The sequence below is a fragment of the Typopeltis vanoorti genome, chromosome 19 (genome assembly GCF_054136105.1).
Source record: "Typopeltis vanoorti isolate ZY-2024b chromosome 19, IOZ_Tvanoo_1.0, whole genome shotgun sequence".
Lineage (NCBI taxonomy): Eukaryota > Metazoa > Arthropoda > Arachnida > Uropygi > Thelyphonidae > Typopeltis > Typopeltis vanoorti.
Window position 1 is genome coordinate 97,266,767 of NC_143567.1, and position 15,508 is coordinate 97,282,274.

General features: G+C 37.0%; 1 protein-coding gene across 1 annotated transcript in view; it reads left to right on the top strand.

The window, feature by feature from the left end:
• Positions 1-373: 373 nt before the first annotated feature.
• Positions 374-15,508, top strand: part of ppan (Brix domain-containing protein peter pan) — a 109,742-nt gene continuing 94,607 nt past the window's right edge. Inside the window, exon 1 of the mRNA XM_090409224.1 lies at positions 374-401. The gene's annotated coding sequence lies outside the window, so the exon portion shown is untranslated. The remainder of the gene's footprint in view (positions 402-15,508) is intronic.

Genomic DNA, 15,508 nt, shown 5'->3' on the forward strand with positions numbered 1-15,508 from the left:
CATATATGATATGAGCTGAAGAATTTTTGTTATGCATTTGAAGGCTATTTCAAATATAAGAGGAGAATCTCGTAATTTCTTTAAAAGTATAATAGTTGCTTTGAAGTTTAAAATATTTCATAATTTGCTCTTTATGGAAGGATTTCCAGTTTTTAAGCATTTTAAAAACAAGAAAAAAATTAAAAAAAAAATCTTATTTACTCACAGTACTAATGTATTATATGTTTATAACTTGTCCGGGGGGGAAGACACACTAAAATAAGTATATTAATGGTCGAGGCCATTAAAAGACATAAAAGTTACTTGAATATTTTTATGTAGATATTAATTTTTATGGCTATTTTGCCTATTATTATGTAGATGGCGCCAATTCCCCCACGTGGATGTCATCTGCTTGGCTTGTAAGTGTTATTTTCGAGTTATGTTGTACTGTCATTAGTTATGTTATAAGTGGCTATTTTGTAGTAATAATACCTGATATAATTATGAACTAGTTTTCTGAAATGTATTCGGCCTAACGAAAATTGTAATTAATAGTAGTAATTTTGAGATTTTTGTTTTCTAGACCAGCAGTACAGTACTTTCACGTTACCAATCGACTCGTTCCGAATAGTAACCACGAATCAACTCGCTAAATTGTGATTGTATAGCCGAAATATTATGCTTGGTTCGCCCTAATTTTTAATGGAACCTGTCACATTGCGATCAAGCGAGCAGACAACACCACATGACACAGCAAATAACCAATGAGGATAGCACAAATATTTCATACCACATCGCTTGCTTATGTAGTCTAACATATTTAAGATATAGGCCGTTCTGTGTGTGGTGGGAGGAGGAGAGAAGTGATTATCAGTGTTACGTTGAATATCTTAAACCTCAAAAAGTTTTGGTTATGCACAACAAACTGTTGACACCAAACACATCCTTTGATATGAAGCTTGCAGTCTCCATAGAAGCAGTTTTAAATATGAACATCTTTTCAAAGAAAGTTCTTAAGTCCCTTTATGCTGCCCTAATTTTAATTGAAATGACTTCCCCTCTCCAAAAAGTTTGGGAGATTCTCATCCTATATAAACATCAGAATGTTCTTTTTTTTTAATAAATAAATAAATAAATATATATATATATATATATATATAACACACACACTTGGCCCTTGTTTAATATCACTAATTTGTTCTGGGAAAAGTGATATTAAACAAGGGTCAACTGTGTTCAATGGAGTTTTCTAATTGTTTCAGAGACCCGGAAGTAAACATTTATTGCCGTCAAAGCTCTAGCCATGCTATATTTTTCATAAATTAACTTAGTGTGTTAATTAATGAAAGCCAAATTTACAAAAATAATAGCCAACTAAGCCAGTTGGCTATTATTTTTGTGACAAAACTGATGACCTTTCTTGATGTTTTACCTGCAGAACCAGCTTTGAAAGATTAAGATCTCTTTGTAGCCATGGGTTTAATTTTATGAGTCTTTCTAAATAATAATGTAAAATTAAATTAAATCCCTACCACTCAAAACTATAAAAATTAAGTCCATGCCTGCTTCAACCAGCCATCATGCAGGCCTCGTGGGAGTATCGTGAGCTATGTGTGATTCTTGTTGGCCAATGGAAGCTTTGATGCTAAATGAAAAGACAATGACCAAGTGTGATATCATATATATATATATATGATCTTTTTACAATTTCATTAATTGTTAACCAGATGTTGTATTTAGTCTCTCTCTTGGAATTCCTTGTTTGTTCCACATACTGATGAAGTACTGCTAATTTCAGTATAAAATATTTGTGATACTTTCATTATATTTATTTAGTGTATCTAAAAGTGTCTTTCTTTAAAGTTTTCCAGTGAGAATATGGTCAATGTTTTCAATGTTCCCACCTATTTCGTAGTTTGTTTTTTTATTATTATTATTATTTTTTTTTGTGCCAAACATGCTATAACAATTATTCAGTGTAGTTAAAGAGTACCGATGACGTGAAATGGATTTATTTAGAAGTATAATGTAATTTATTTATTTATGATTTATTTATTTATCTTGACCTTATACATGAAAAGTCACAAGACCTATTATACTATGCCATGTGCAGGCAAGTGATTAAGGAGAAAAATGTAGCCTGCTGATATGTTTCTTAAAGAGTGGAAGATGGTATTCAGTGGGAAAAAGGAAAAATAGTATGTAGAGGTCAGGAGATTGTTCTTTGAACACACCAAACTAACTTCTCTGATGAGAAGCTAGTTTGGTGTGTTCAAAGCTAGAAAGTGAATGGGTGTTGTTGTCCAGCAGCTGCTCTAGTTCTTCTGTGGTTAGAAGAAAGTGAAGGAATGGTAGCAACCAAGTAAGAGGAGTATTGTGCCTATAGAAAAGGCACAGCACTGAAGCAAAGTGGCCATAATAAAGTATATGAGAGAAGGGTCACAATTAAGCAGATTGCCCTCTTCTGAATATCATCAAGAATTAGAGAGTTCTTGGGAGTTTTTGCTCTATCCCAAATGTTGGAACAGTACTCCAAAGTTGAACAGATCTGACACTTATAGAGTGTTAGGAGTTGAGAGCAAGAGAAGTAATGTTTAAAATGGAAAAGAACACCCAGTTTTTTAGGGACTAAGCAGACATTGTGAGTAATATGTTTGTGCCAGGATAAACTAGATGTGAGAGTCAACCCAAGAAGAGAAAGTTAATCTTGAAAGGAAACGGGAGCATTATTTTTTTGAACATTAAATTTCTTGCATTGAAATTTAATAACTTGTCTTCACCTCATTTCAGGATGTTGAGAAGGTCAGTATTCAAGTCACTGGTTATGGAAGGGTACTGCAAGGTGTATGGAATGATGAAAAGTATTATCATCGGCAAAGCTGTAAATAGGATTCCAAGTCAGAGAAAGGAGGTCATTTGATGTAAAGGAGGAAGAGTGTGGATGAGAGAGCACAGAACCTTGAGGCACTCCAGCACTGATGGGGAAATCTGATGAGAGGAAGCCATTTGTCATGACACACAATGAACATCTTCACTGGTCGTTCTTAGGGTACAGCAATCTGGTCACAGAGTGTAGAAGGGAGGCCATAAGATGGCAATTTGTTCAGGATTCTTGGGTGCCAAACATGATCACATGCCTTAGAAATATCAAGAACAGCAATTCATTTGATCATGCTCTGAACACTTTACATAGAATTGACTGGAAAAGCACCAATTGTTTACATCATACCAAAACATGGTATGAATGCAAATTTAAGGAAGCCTGTGATATTCTTATCAATCACTACAATTTAAATAATAATGATGGTCTAAAAATCCCAAGCATATGGAAGGCACATATTCTACCCACGGAACCTTTCTCCCTAAGAGTTAACTATTAACAGAACTATAAATAATCCAGAATTGTAAATCATCATCAAATTCCTGACATGTACCTGCAAGAGGGGTGTACAGGATATGATAGTACTACATGACAAATCTACACCATTACCAACTTCCTATCTACAATTTTTCTACAAATCTTTCTGTTACTTGTCAAGACTCCAACATTATCAGATCTTATATTTCTATCATCTAAGGCACTTTGTTCCGTATCAATCCATCTATATCTTGGTCTTCCTCTAGGTTGTTTTCCTGCCAACCTGCAGAGAACACTTGTTTTGTTAATTTTTCTCGCCCATTCTGTTTAAGTGACCATACCACCTGAGATAAGCTCTGCTAACACATTCCTGAATGCTGATGTCAATCAACATTCTTTATATCCTCGTTTTTAATATGATATTGCCATTGATGCCATCTGTTCACGCCTCTAATCTTTCTCAGGACTCTCATATCTGCGGTGTCTAGTCTTTGTTCAAGTGTTTTACTTCTGATCCAGCTCTCAGATCCATAAGTTAAAACTGGTTTGAACACTATCAATGATTCACAGCTAATTTAGTGTTTTGACTAATTTCTCTCTTATTCCATATGAATTTATTCAATTGACTTCCTACCATACCAGCTTTGTTGATTCTGTTGTCTATTTCCATATTTAATTTACCACCTTCACTAAAAATTGTGCCTAAGTAGCTGATATGTTTTACTTCTTTCACAGGTTCTCCATTCACAACACAGTTGACATTTTCAATGATTCTACCTATTTTCATTGTCTTTGTCTTTTTATTGCTGACCTTCATACCTTATCTATTATAACAGTTATTCAGTTTAGTCAGGGAATCTTGCAAACTTGTAGCAGATTTATTTACAAGTATAACATTGTCTGCTTAAAGCAAAGAGCATACATTAACATCTCCAATTCTGATATCATGTTTAATACCACTTTCCTTCATAACGTGATCCATATAGGTAATGAATAACAGAGGGGATAATGTACATCCTTGTCTCACACCAGATTTAACATTAAACCATCTTTCTGTACTTCCTTCAATTCTAAATGCTGACTTGCAATTCAAATAAAGACTATTGCTTGATGTAATGCCCCATTGACACCAACTGTAACGTATTGAATAGCTTCTCTATTGGCACCTTGTCATATTCCTTTTCCAGATCAAAAAAACATCAATACAGATCTTTATTATATTCCCATGCTTTCTCAACTATTTGTCATAAAGTGAAGATCTGATCCTGACAGCCTCTATTTGGCCTGAATCCAGCTTGTTCTTCACCAAGCTTTTCTTCCACAATTCTTCTCAATTGTTTCTCAAGTATACTTGCATAGATCTTGCCAGGAACACTCAGTAGGGAAATACCTCTGTAATTCTCACATTCAGTTTTATTTCCCTTTTTATATATTGGTACTATGAGAGCTCTACTCCAATCATTGGGAATTCGTCCCTCTGTTCAGGATTACTGAACAATGCAGTGCAGCCACTGTAAGACTCTTACACCACCATACTTAACCATTTCTGGTTGAATATCATCTAGTTTGATGTTGTATATCTGGTTGAATATCAGAAAGTTTGATGCTTTTTCTACTTCAAGTATGGATATGTATTCCTGACTGAATGCCTGGTCAGTGTTTTTTACCATTGTGCTGTGATCATTGCTTGTTTCACTTAGCAATTTTTTTTAATAATTACTCCTTACTTCGAAAATATCTTTTTCTTCCATTTTCATGTCACCTTTATCATCTCTAACTACTTTTACAGCACTCTTTCCTCCATTTCTAAGCTTCTTCAATAACCTTCAGAATATCTTACCACCTTCTTGATATTTATTTTCTATGTTCTTGCCAAAGTCCTCCCATGATTTTTGTTTAGCTAGTTTTACACATTATTTAGCTTTCTTACATTTGTCTCTGTATTCTCTAATAGCACAAGCTGACTTATTTGCCAGGAACTTTTGATATGGTTTTTGTTTTTCCTTCACTGCCTCTTTAACTTCCTGTGTCCACCATGGAGTTCTGATTTTTCTATCCTTGCAGACAACCTCACCACATGCCTCTCTGGCTGAATCAATCGGTGTTTTATTCAAGGTTTGGTTCCTATTCTCAAACTCTTTCATTTTTGTTTCAATACTCTTTGTGTATTTTAGTGAACAGTTCACATCAACTTTTATTCACTTTAAAACTTTCTTACATGTTATTCTTTTCAATATGAAATTAAATTTTATCTTGCTCAAGACTAAATAGTGATCACTCCCAATTTCAAATCCTCTGTACACTCTGGTGTCCTGCACCAGGGAGAAAAACATCACTGTCAACAATAACATAGTCAATGAGACTTTTCTTCTTATTATTATTTCGGGTGACTCCAGGGAGTCCTTAGACTCATCGAGGGAGGCCCTAAACATCATGTCCACACAACTATACGACATTCTCACAGTATCTATCATACCTTGCCTTGAACTCGCTCACCATCATAGCACCCACAACAGACTCTGGGAGCTTATTCCACTCATTTACCACTCTAAAAGTAAAGAACCCAGCTCTAACACTCCCTGCTAACCACACTCTTGCCCAGCTTCCATAGGTGTCCCCTAGATATCCCACAACCAGTCCTGATCTCAAAAATAACCTCTGAATTAATCCTATAGAATCCCTTTAGCAATTTGAATGTCTCAATCATATCTCTCTGCTTTTCCAAGTATCAACTAGTTTCTGCATCCCACAAATCTTCAACCTGTTCTCATGTAGTTCATTCCATAGACCTGCTGTCATCTTAGTCACTCGCCTCTGGATCCTCTCAACCTCCTCCCCGTCAAGAAGGAACCGAGATGACCAAATCTTGGCACAGTAGTTGAGATGAGGTCTTATCAAGGCTCGGTACAGAGGTACAATAACTTGCTTGACTCTGCTCGTCAAGGTATTTTTCAACAACCAAGTGAGTTGATGAGATGATTTGGCCACTTTTGCAATGTGCCCCCTAAACTTCATCTCCCCATCCACCAACACTCCCAAGTCCCTGGCCTCATCAATCTCTTGGAGTACAGTTCCACCAATGTGTTATACTGCTGCTAATCTTTTCACCCCAAAATGCATAACCTTACATTTTGTCACATTAAATTGACATCCATTATCCTTAGCCCAGAACTCCAATCTATCTAAGTCATCCTGCAAGACTTTGACATCTTCTGCATTCACTATCGCCCTACTCAACTTTGCATCATCAGCGAACAAATGAACTGTTCCACTTAGATCCTTCCCTATATTGTTAACGAACAGGTTAAACAGCAGTGGTCCAAGAACAGAACCCTGCGGCACACCACTAGTCAGAGGCTGTCTTTTGAACTCTACTCCTGAATAAACTACTCTTTGATATCTCTCCATCAACCACCCACCTATCCATCTCGCCAACCCTATATCCATTCCCATATGTTGTAGTTTACGGATTAGAATTCCATGTGGTATCTTCTCAAACGCCTTTGCCAGGTCCAGCAGTATCACTGTAAACTTATTTCCCTTATCCAGTTCAGCCGTCACCTTGTTATAAAACTTGAGCAAGTTACTGAGGCATGATCTCCTTCACAAAGCCATGCTATCCCCTTTACAGTATCTCATTTTCATCAATCAATTTCTGTATTTTTCCCTTGACTACTTTCTCCAAGTACTACTTTCTCTAACCTAATCCATTCCTGTATTTTTCCTTGACAACGACTCCTGATATGCTGATCGGTCGGTAATTTGCAACCATAGTCTTGGATCCTCCTTTATGCAGTGAAACTATTTTCCCCTCTTTCTACACCTCCGGGACTAAACCAGTCCCGAGACTCAGATTAAACAACATGGTCAAGGGCACTGATAATTCCTTAGCTGCTTCACGCAAGACCGGTGCCGGTATACCATCCAATCCCACAGATGTATTCACATTAAGGTTCTGTAATAGACTATTCACCTCCACTTCATTCATCACAATTCCTGTATAAACTAATGGTTCCTTCATTTTTTCGATGTCACCACCTGGACGATATACTTTTGCAAAGTGCGTGCTCAGTAACTCCACTATATCAACTGATTCAGTGACCTCCTTACCATTGTCATTCCTTAAAATCATTTTGCCATGTACAGTTTTTTTCTTGCTTGCAGCATATTGAAAGAACTGTTTGGAATTCTCTTTTACTTGCATAGCTAGTTTCCTTTCATAATCCGCTTTTGCTTTTTTTTACCATACTCGTTACCCTTTCGGGCACTTTATACCGTTCGTGTGCCTGCAGGTCACCCCTTTCTTTAAATTCCCTCCTCAGTTGTTTCTTTTTTTGCAGCTCAAGCTTAATGGTATTATTCATCCATTTAACCCCTACTTGTTTTACTATTCGGACCCTAGGTATACAATCAACCATAACCTCCTGTAAATGCTTCTTGACTACTTCACATGCTCTATCGACGTCCAGCTCTTGCAGTTGTACATGCCATGGCACTGATTCAAGCAATCTCCTAAGCTTGTCATACTTGCCAGGACGGTAATTTCACATATACCCTATTTTAATCGAAAATTCCACACCTTTAGCCACCTCCCAGGTCAAGACCTTATGATCACTCTCACCAATATGTGGCAACCTGGTCATGTTCATTACAGTCAAATTCTGAGATGCTGTTATCAGGTCAAGCACTCTCACATCCCTAGTATTTTCAATTACATGCTGTCTCAGATAGTTATCCCTTAATAATTGAATAAAATCCATTTCCTTTCTCATATGTGTCCTCTCCTCCTTCCAATCAATATTACCATAGTTGAATCCCCTATAATAATTACCCTCCTTCCACTCATTTCATCAATTTGTTTATGCATACTATCTCCACCATCTATTCCATCACCTGGTCTATAGCAGCACCCAACTGTATATTTTATTCTGTCAGTCTCAATCTCACACCAAATAGCTTCAAATGAGCTCCTTTCACTATCCTGTGATATATCTTCAATTCTCCTTGGCTGCAGTTCATAAGCTATCATCAATAGCACCTCTCCCCCCATTTTATTCTCTCTGTCTCTCCTAAACATACTATAACCTACACATTCTATCCCACTAACTGTATCATCTTCCGTCAGCTATGTTTCACTAATGCCAATAACCTGTGGCTAGGAAGAGCCAATCAAGGCCAAAAATTCTTCCTTCATGTTCCTAATACTCCTGGCATTAGTATATGTGAAATGCAGTGATCCCTTTGTCCCACCTCTATCTTGATGTGTTATTCTAAATGTCTCGTTCCCATTTTTTGTCCTTAGTGCTGGCTTGGGTGCATTATATACACCCCCCCCCCTTTGGTAGTTCTAGTTTCCCTGGTTCTGCACATCCATTTTCACTTCATTCAGCAACACATTTTCCAGTCTCCGTACACCAAGTCCATTCAAATGCAGGCCATCCATCTTCTATAAGTCCTTTCGCCCATCAAACTCATTCCACACATCCACGAATTCCACACCGTCTGCATAACCAACCTGCGCATAATGTCATTTGCGATTATGGCCCTCCTCCTAAACTCCTCTCTGTCATACCGCAGCAACAGACTTACCATTCTAACTCTGTCACTCTTTTCTTTTGCTACCTTTAACAATACTTTCAAGTCCTCTCTCATAAAAAATTTGTCACCTTTCAATTCATACGTACCTGTCACAATTATTGATTCTTTCACCCTCTGAATGACAATCAAGGAAAAATGAATTTGTGCACATTTTTATGTTGGAACATGGTGTTAGTAATAACCAGTCCATGTCCTGAGCAGAAATCCAATAGGTATTTGCCATTATTATTAGCTTTGCTCTTTTCTCCAAATTTTCCCAAAATATTTTTCTATGTCTGACAATCATATCCTACTCTGCTATTTAGATCCCCAACAAGGACCAACTTTTCCTTTTTCATTGTGTCAGTTGCTTTCTCTAAAGCCTCAAAAAATTCCTCCACTTCTACCTTAGTAGAACCTTCTGTGGGACCATAAGTACAAATAAGTCTCATTGTCCAGTTCCCCATTCTCATATTTGCTCACATTACTTTACTTGAGACTGACCGCCATTCAAGAAGATTAGCCACGTATTTTGTGTTGAATACTATGGCTACTCCTTCTTTTCCTTGATTGTCATTGCCTGAATATAACATTTTGTATTTATTGTTCAGAAAGATCTCACCAGTTTTTGTCTTTTTTATTTCAGTCACCCCTATCTGGTACTTATCTAATTCCTCAGCTAGCTCCATTTCTTTCCCATTCAGGCTTCTTATGTTGATAGTACCGATCTTTAACTCTGATGATATCGAGTTGGGGTGTGCTTTCGGATTTGTTCCAGTAGCTGACTCTTCGCTGTTCGCCCTGTTTTCCCTGGGGAAAACAAGTGTGGCCTTGTTTAACTGGGCGACGCTCCAGCCGGCATGAAATTTTGTCATGTTGTACCATCATTTTGTATATTGGTTTAATTAAGCCAATAAGAATGCAATTTGGTCGGCTAAATCCCAAATTGTCAGCCCATCCTTGTTCGTTCAGTATCCAGGTAGATACCAACGGGGTGCACCACGAGAAGGTGAGGATTGGACATTAGGTCAGAAGCCCTGGTTGGTTCTCTGCATTCCTTTAAAGGCTCTGGGAGGTCTCCTCTCAGTTATACAGCTTTGGTTCTTAAGCACCCCGAATCTTAAATCTAATATAACAATTGTCATGTTAAAAATAGGACATCGTTGTTACTGTAAGAAAACTATTTATTATGAAAGAATTTCTCCCATCTTATCTTAAATAGAATTTAGCTTTGATGTAGTTTCTAAATATTTAATTAATTTTTAATTTTATCTTTTTTTTTTTTTTTTTTTTTCACTAGCGGTCATGCCAGTAGAATAACCAGTGATCAAATCATTGTTTCTTTAGCTTACTGTGTGAAATGTAACTCAGCTTGTCCTTGTATATTTGTTTATACTCCAGATAATGACCTTAATATGAAGGTCAAAATGTCGTGAAATTATATAGTTATTTATAACACGGTTGTGAACTCCATAATTTCTAAAATGATTGCTGATCACCTTGCAACACTAAAAGAAAGGATCAAGACTATAACCTGAGTTTCTCCAAATCTTTCCACAGCCTGAGTCCAAAGGTAGGTGAGATTAGCTAGGAAGTCGGCTGTAGAACAACAATGGTGGAATACATATTGTTGATCACTAATTAACTGATGTGTCTCCAGGTTATGAAGGAGCTGGCTGTTGATAACTTTCTCCATCACTTTTGAAAGTACTGAGGTGAGAGCCAGTGGTGCACTCAGTATTTAAACTTGGGTGGGGGACCGAGTTGAGTAGATGATTTACAAATACACTCTATGCAATACATACGACCTATAACTCAGCATCTGCAGTGATCGCCAATACATGACAAGTAGTATAGAAATAGATGACATAACATAAATTTAAAAAAATGAATTTTAATTAGGAAAGATTTTTGGAAAATTTTCTAGTGTTTATTTCCCTTTTCTTTTGGGCTCGCTCCCTGGGTGCGCCACTGGTGAGAGCAATGGGACAATAGATGGCTGACTTTTGTCTCTCCTTTTTTGGGTATACAGGCTGGATGTGGGCTTACTTTTAAGCTGTTGGGTAAAATCCAGTAAAATATGAAAGCTTATATAGACAATACAAGATTGGTGGCAATTTGGAGCTCAACTTGAAGAATGTGCCATCTAGACTTATTACCAAGATTAATAAGGATTTTTCTGATGTCCTTTTAGTGAAATTTCAGAGGAGGCAAGCGGTGGGCAGCTTGTGGAAGTACAGGAGGTGATTTTGCTAATGCCAAGAGGTCTGTTTATCCTTGGGTGAGGTTACTATAGTGCCATCAGTATGCAGTTAAAGTAAAGAAGTTAAACGTGCATAAGGTAAACAGCTGAGTTGAATATTTCTAATTTTTATATTGCATTTAATATCACTTTTAGGTAGGAGATCAATTTCATAATCTGAAGTGAGGCCATTTCCCTATTTATTTCAGACCTGAAGTGGATTGAAAAAGGTCCATGTTCAGTTTCTAGAAAAGGGTTTCCATGCTATGTAACAAAAATAAATTATTATTATTACATGACACCTCCAGAGAGCCCAAGGACTCATCTTGGTAGGGCACACTACAACTTAATTATCCAACTACAACACTACTACCATCAGCGCCATCTATCGCCCATCATCACCACCAACAGTATTTTTTGTCTGTAAATTGCGTGTATTCTGATGGCCGATTTGTCTGTACGCGGGATGAAAAACTCCAAGTTTCCGGGAGAAAAATCCTACTACCACTGTATGAGATCAGCTAACTCGTCTTCAACTGAAAAAGCCCATATAAGGATTCCCCTCGTCACGACGAGAATTGAACCCAGGTATTTTCCAATCGAAGGGCACAATGCTCTGCTATTCTTCCAATTGTGCTACGGTGGCTTAAATAAAACTACAAAAAATATATAAAAGTAATAAAAAAAATGCTGAAAGAAATCCTTAACATATAATTTACAAAAGGTATTCATGGTTTGGAATTGCATAAAAAAAGCCTTTTCTTTATAATGTGATCATTATATATAATCAATAAGAGTGGAGATAGTGCACATCCTTGTCTTATATAATACAAATAGTATCTTCCTCTTGAAGGTATATATCAAGGAATTGATGATATCTATCTTCCTCTACCTCCTTCATTTCTAACATCTTACAGCTTATTTCTCTGTATGAATTTTGCATCACATTTAGAAGCTTCTCTGTTGATACCCCTAACCCCTTATCACGTGTCTTTTTAAGATTGAAAAAACATAAATGTAGATTCTTGTTATGTCATAGTGATTTCTTCGTTATTTATCTTGAAGTGAAATTCAAATCTTCACTGTCATTATTTGGCATGAACCTGGGCATAAACATTTTTTAGCTTCTTCTCAAGTATGTTTGCATAAATCTTACCTAGAATGTTCAGAAAGGAAATTCTTTGGTAATTCTTACTTTCAGTTTTATTTCTTATTTATTTTATTATTATTTTTTAAGAGATCTGACCATGCCGTTGGATTATGCTGGCTAGTCACTGTAATATTATGTAATGTTATGAAAGGAAATTAGCCATGCAAGCTAAAGAGAATCCCAAACAGTTTTTTCAATATGCTGCAAGTAAGAGAAAAACTGTATACGGCAGAATGATTTTAAGGAATGCTGATGGTAGGGAGGTCACTGAGTCAGTTGATATAGTGGAATTGCTGAGTGAGCACTTTGCAAGATTATATCATCCAGGTGGTGACATTGAAGGAATGAAGGAACCATTAGTTTATACGGGAATTGTGGTGAATGAAGTGGAGGTGAATAGTCTATTACAAAACCTTAATGTGAATACATCTGTGGGATTGGATGGTATACCAGCACGGGTCTTACGTGAAGCGGCTAAAGAATTGTCAGTGCCCTTGACCATATTGTTCAATCTGAGTCTCGGGTCTGGTTTAGTCCCGAAGGAGTGGAAGGAGGGGAAAATAGTTCCACTGCATAAGGGAGGATCGAAGACTGCTGTTGCAAATTACCGACCGATCATCATATCAGGAGTCGTCGTCAAGGTCTTGGAAAAAGCAGTCAAGAGAAGAATACAGGAATGGATTGATGAAAATGAGATACTGTATGGGGGACAGCATGGTTCTGTGAAGGTATATCATGCCTGAGTAACTTGCTCAAGTTTTATAACACAGTGACTGCTGAACTGGATAAGGGTAATGGGTTTACAGTTATACTGCTGGACCTGGCTAAGGCCTTTGACAGGATACCACATGGAATTCTAATCAGTAAGCTGCAGCATATGGGGATGGATATAGGGTTGGTGAGATGGATAGGAGGGTGGTTGATCGAGAGATATCAGAGAGTAGTTTATTCAGGAGTAGAGGCCAAAAGACGGCCTGTGACTACTGGTGTGCCACAGGGTTATGTTTTTGGACCACTACTATTTAATTTTTTCATTAACGATATAGGAAAGGATCTGAGAGGAATGGTTCATTTGTTTGCTGATGATGCAAAGTTGGGTAGGGCAATAGTGAATGCAGATGATGTCAAAATTTTGCGGGATGATTTGGATAGATTGGAGGACTGGGCTAAGGAGAATGGATGTCAATTTAATGTGGCAAAATGTAAGGTTATGCATTTTGGGGTGAAAAGATTGACAGCAGTATACCACAATGGTGGAACTGTACTCCAGGAGATTGATGAGGCCAGAGACTCGGGAGTGTTGGTGGATAGGGAGATGAAGTTTAGGGGGCACATTGCAAAAGTGGCTAAATCAGCTCATCAAACCACTTGGTTGCTGAAAAATACTTTAACAAGCAGAGAGACAAACAAGTTATTGTTCCTCTATATCGGGCCTTGATAAGACCCCTCTAGACCACTGTGCCCAGATTTTGTCGACTAGGTTTCTTCTAGATGGGGAGGAGGTGGAGAGGATCCAGAGGTGAGTGACCAAGATGATGACAGGTCTATGGAATGAACCTTATGAGAACAGGTTGAAGATTTGTGGGTTGCAGAAATTGGTTGATAGGTAGAAAAGGGGGGATATGATTGAGATATTCAAATTACTGAAGGGTTTCTATAAGATTAATTCAGAGGATATTTTTGAGAACAGGACTGGTTGTGGGAGAACTAGGGCTATCCATGGAGAGATTTCTAAATCAATAACTGTTATACATTGAATGAATAGTAACAGATGTTGAATACAGTATCATGTCAGATTCATGGTTCATCATTACAGTGTGTTGTGGATGTTTTTCCACATAGTTATACTATAAATTAAAATACTAAGAAATGATGTACAGTAAAATCCCTTTTTTACACTTTTCAGGGGACTGATGGAAAAAAGTGTAAATAGCAGGAAATGTAAAAAAACATTAAAAAGAGGCTAAAAGATGACTTACTGTTATTAGTATGTGAGTCTACATACTATATTACAAAATTTAATAACTGGAAATAAATGAATTTACAATTTCTTACATTTATCTATTTAAAAAATCTTTAATTGTTCATTGTTGATTGTTTTTGCTTTTAATTTTTTTTAACATAGTGCCAGATTGCTTTGCATTTTGTTCAATGCTTGAATTGTTTTTTACTATCGTGTTCAAAGAGGACACGAAGAGTCCAAGATCTTTTGCTTAATGCTCACGTGTTCTGGCATGCCAATCTAAATGTCTCAGAATTGCCATCTTTTCTTCTACAGAAATACATTGTCTGTCTTTTTTCTCCATGTTACTAATATGGATAATCCACCACTGCAACTTGAAAGCAACTTTCACTACGTAGCAGAAAGTAAAATTACGCTAAATTACTTAGCAGAAATTCTGCAATATCAATTCGTACTGTGATTGAAAAATCACGGTATCGCTCATCACTACATTACTGCTGCAAACGTACAACTCACCATGATGGCGGAAACGAAACTACAGCCGAAAGCAATGCCATCTGGGAACAGAAATGCGCATATTTCTGCAGAAATCGATTCGAAAATCAGTATTGTCACCCGAGAAAAAAATTCAAATCATGGGAAATAACATCCACATCAAGTTGTTAATGGTAGGAAAACAATATATCGTACGAATAGGTCTTAAGACCTGACCAATGGAAAATGACGTAAATGGCAGGAAAACGTAAATTGCGAGAACGTAAAAACGGGGTTTTACTGTACTTGGTGTAATCCTTTTTCCAAGTGTAAGCAAACAGTGTTTGTACTTGAAATATTTTCAGGACTGGGGCAACTTGTATAAAGAAGGCTAATGACTTCACATCACTTGCCTCAGTTTCCCTAGTCCTGAATATTCTTCAGGCACAAACTTTGTTTGCTTACACTTGGATAAAGGATTAAACCAAGTATATAATTTCTTGGTATCTTTAATTTATAGTATAACCAAGTGGAAAAACTTCCAACAATTATCTCTAAATCAAAGTAGTTTAATAATAAGGTGTGACCCCTTTGAGCTACTCGTATATGAAAATATGACTTCTGCATTACATAATACATAGCATTATACGTGTCTGTAAAGATGTGTGCTTTGCATTATGGGATACTAAAGCAAGTGATGTGAAGTCATTAGCTTCTTTATACAAGTTGCCTCAGTCCTGAAAATACTTCAGGCACAAACTT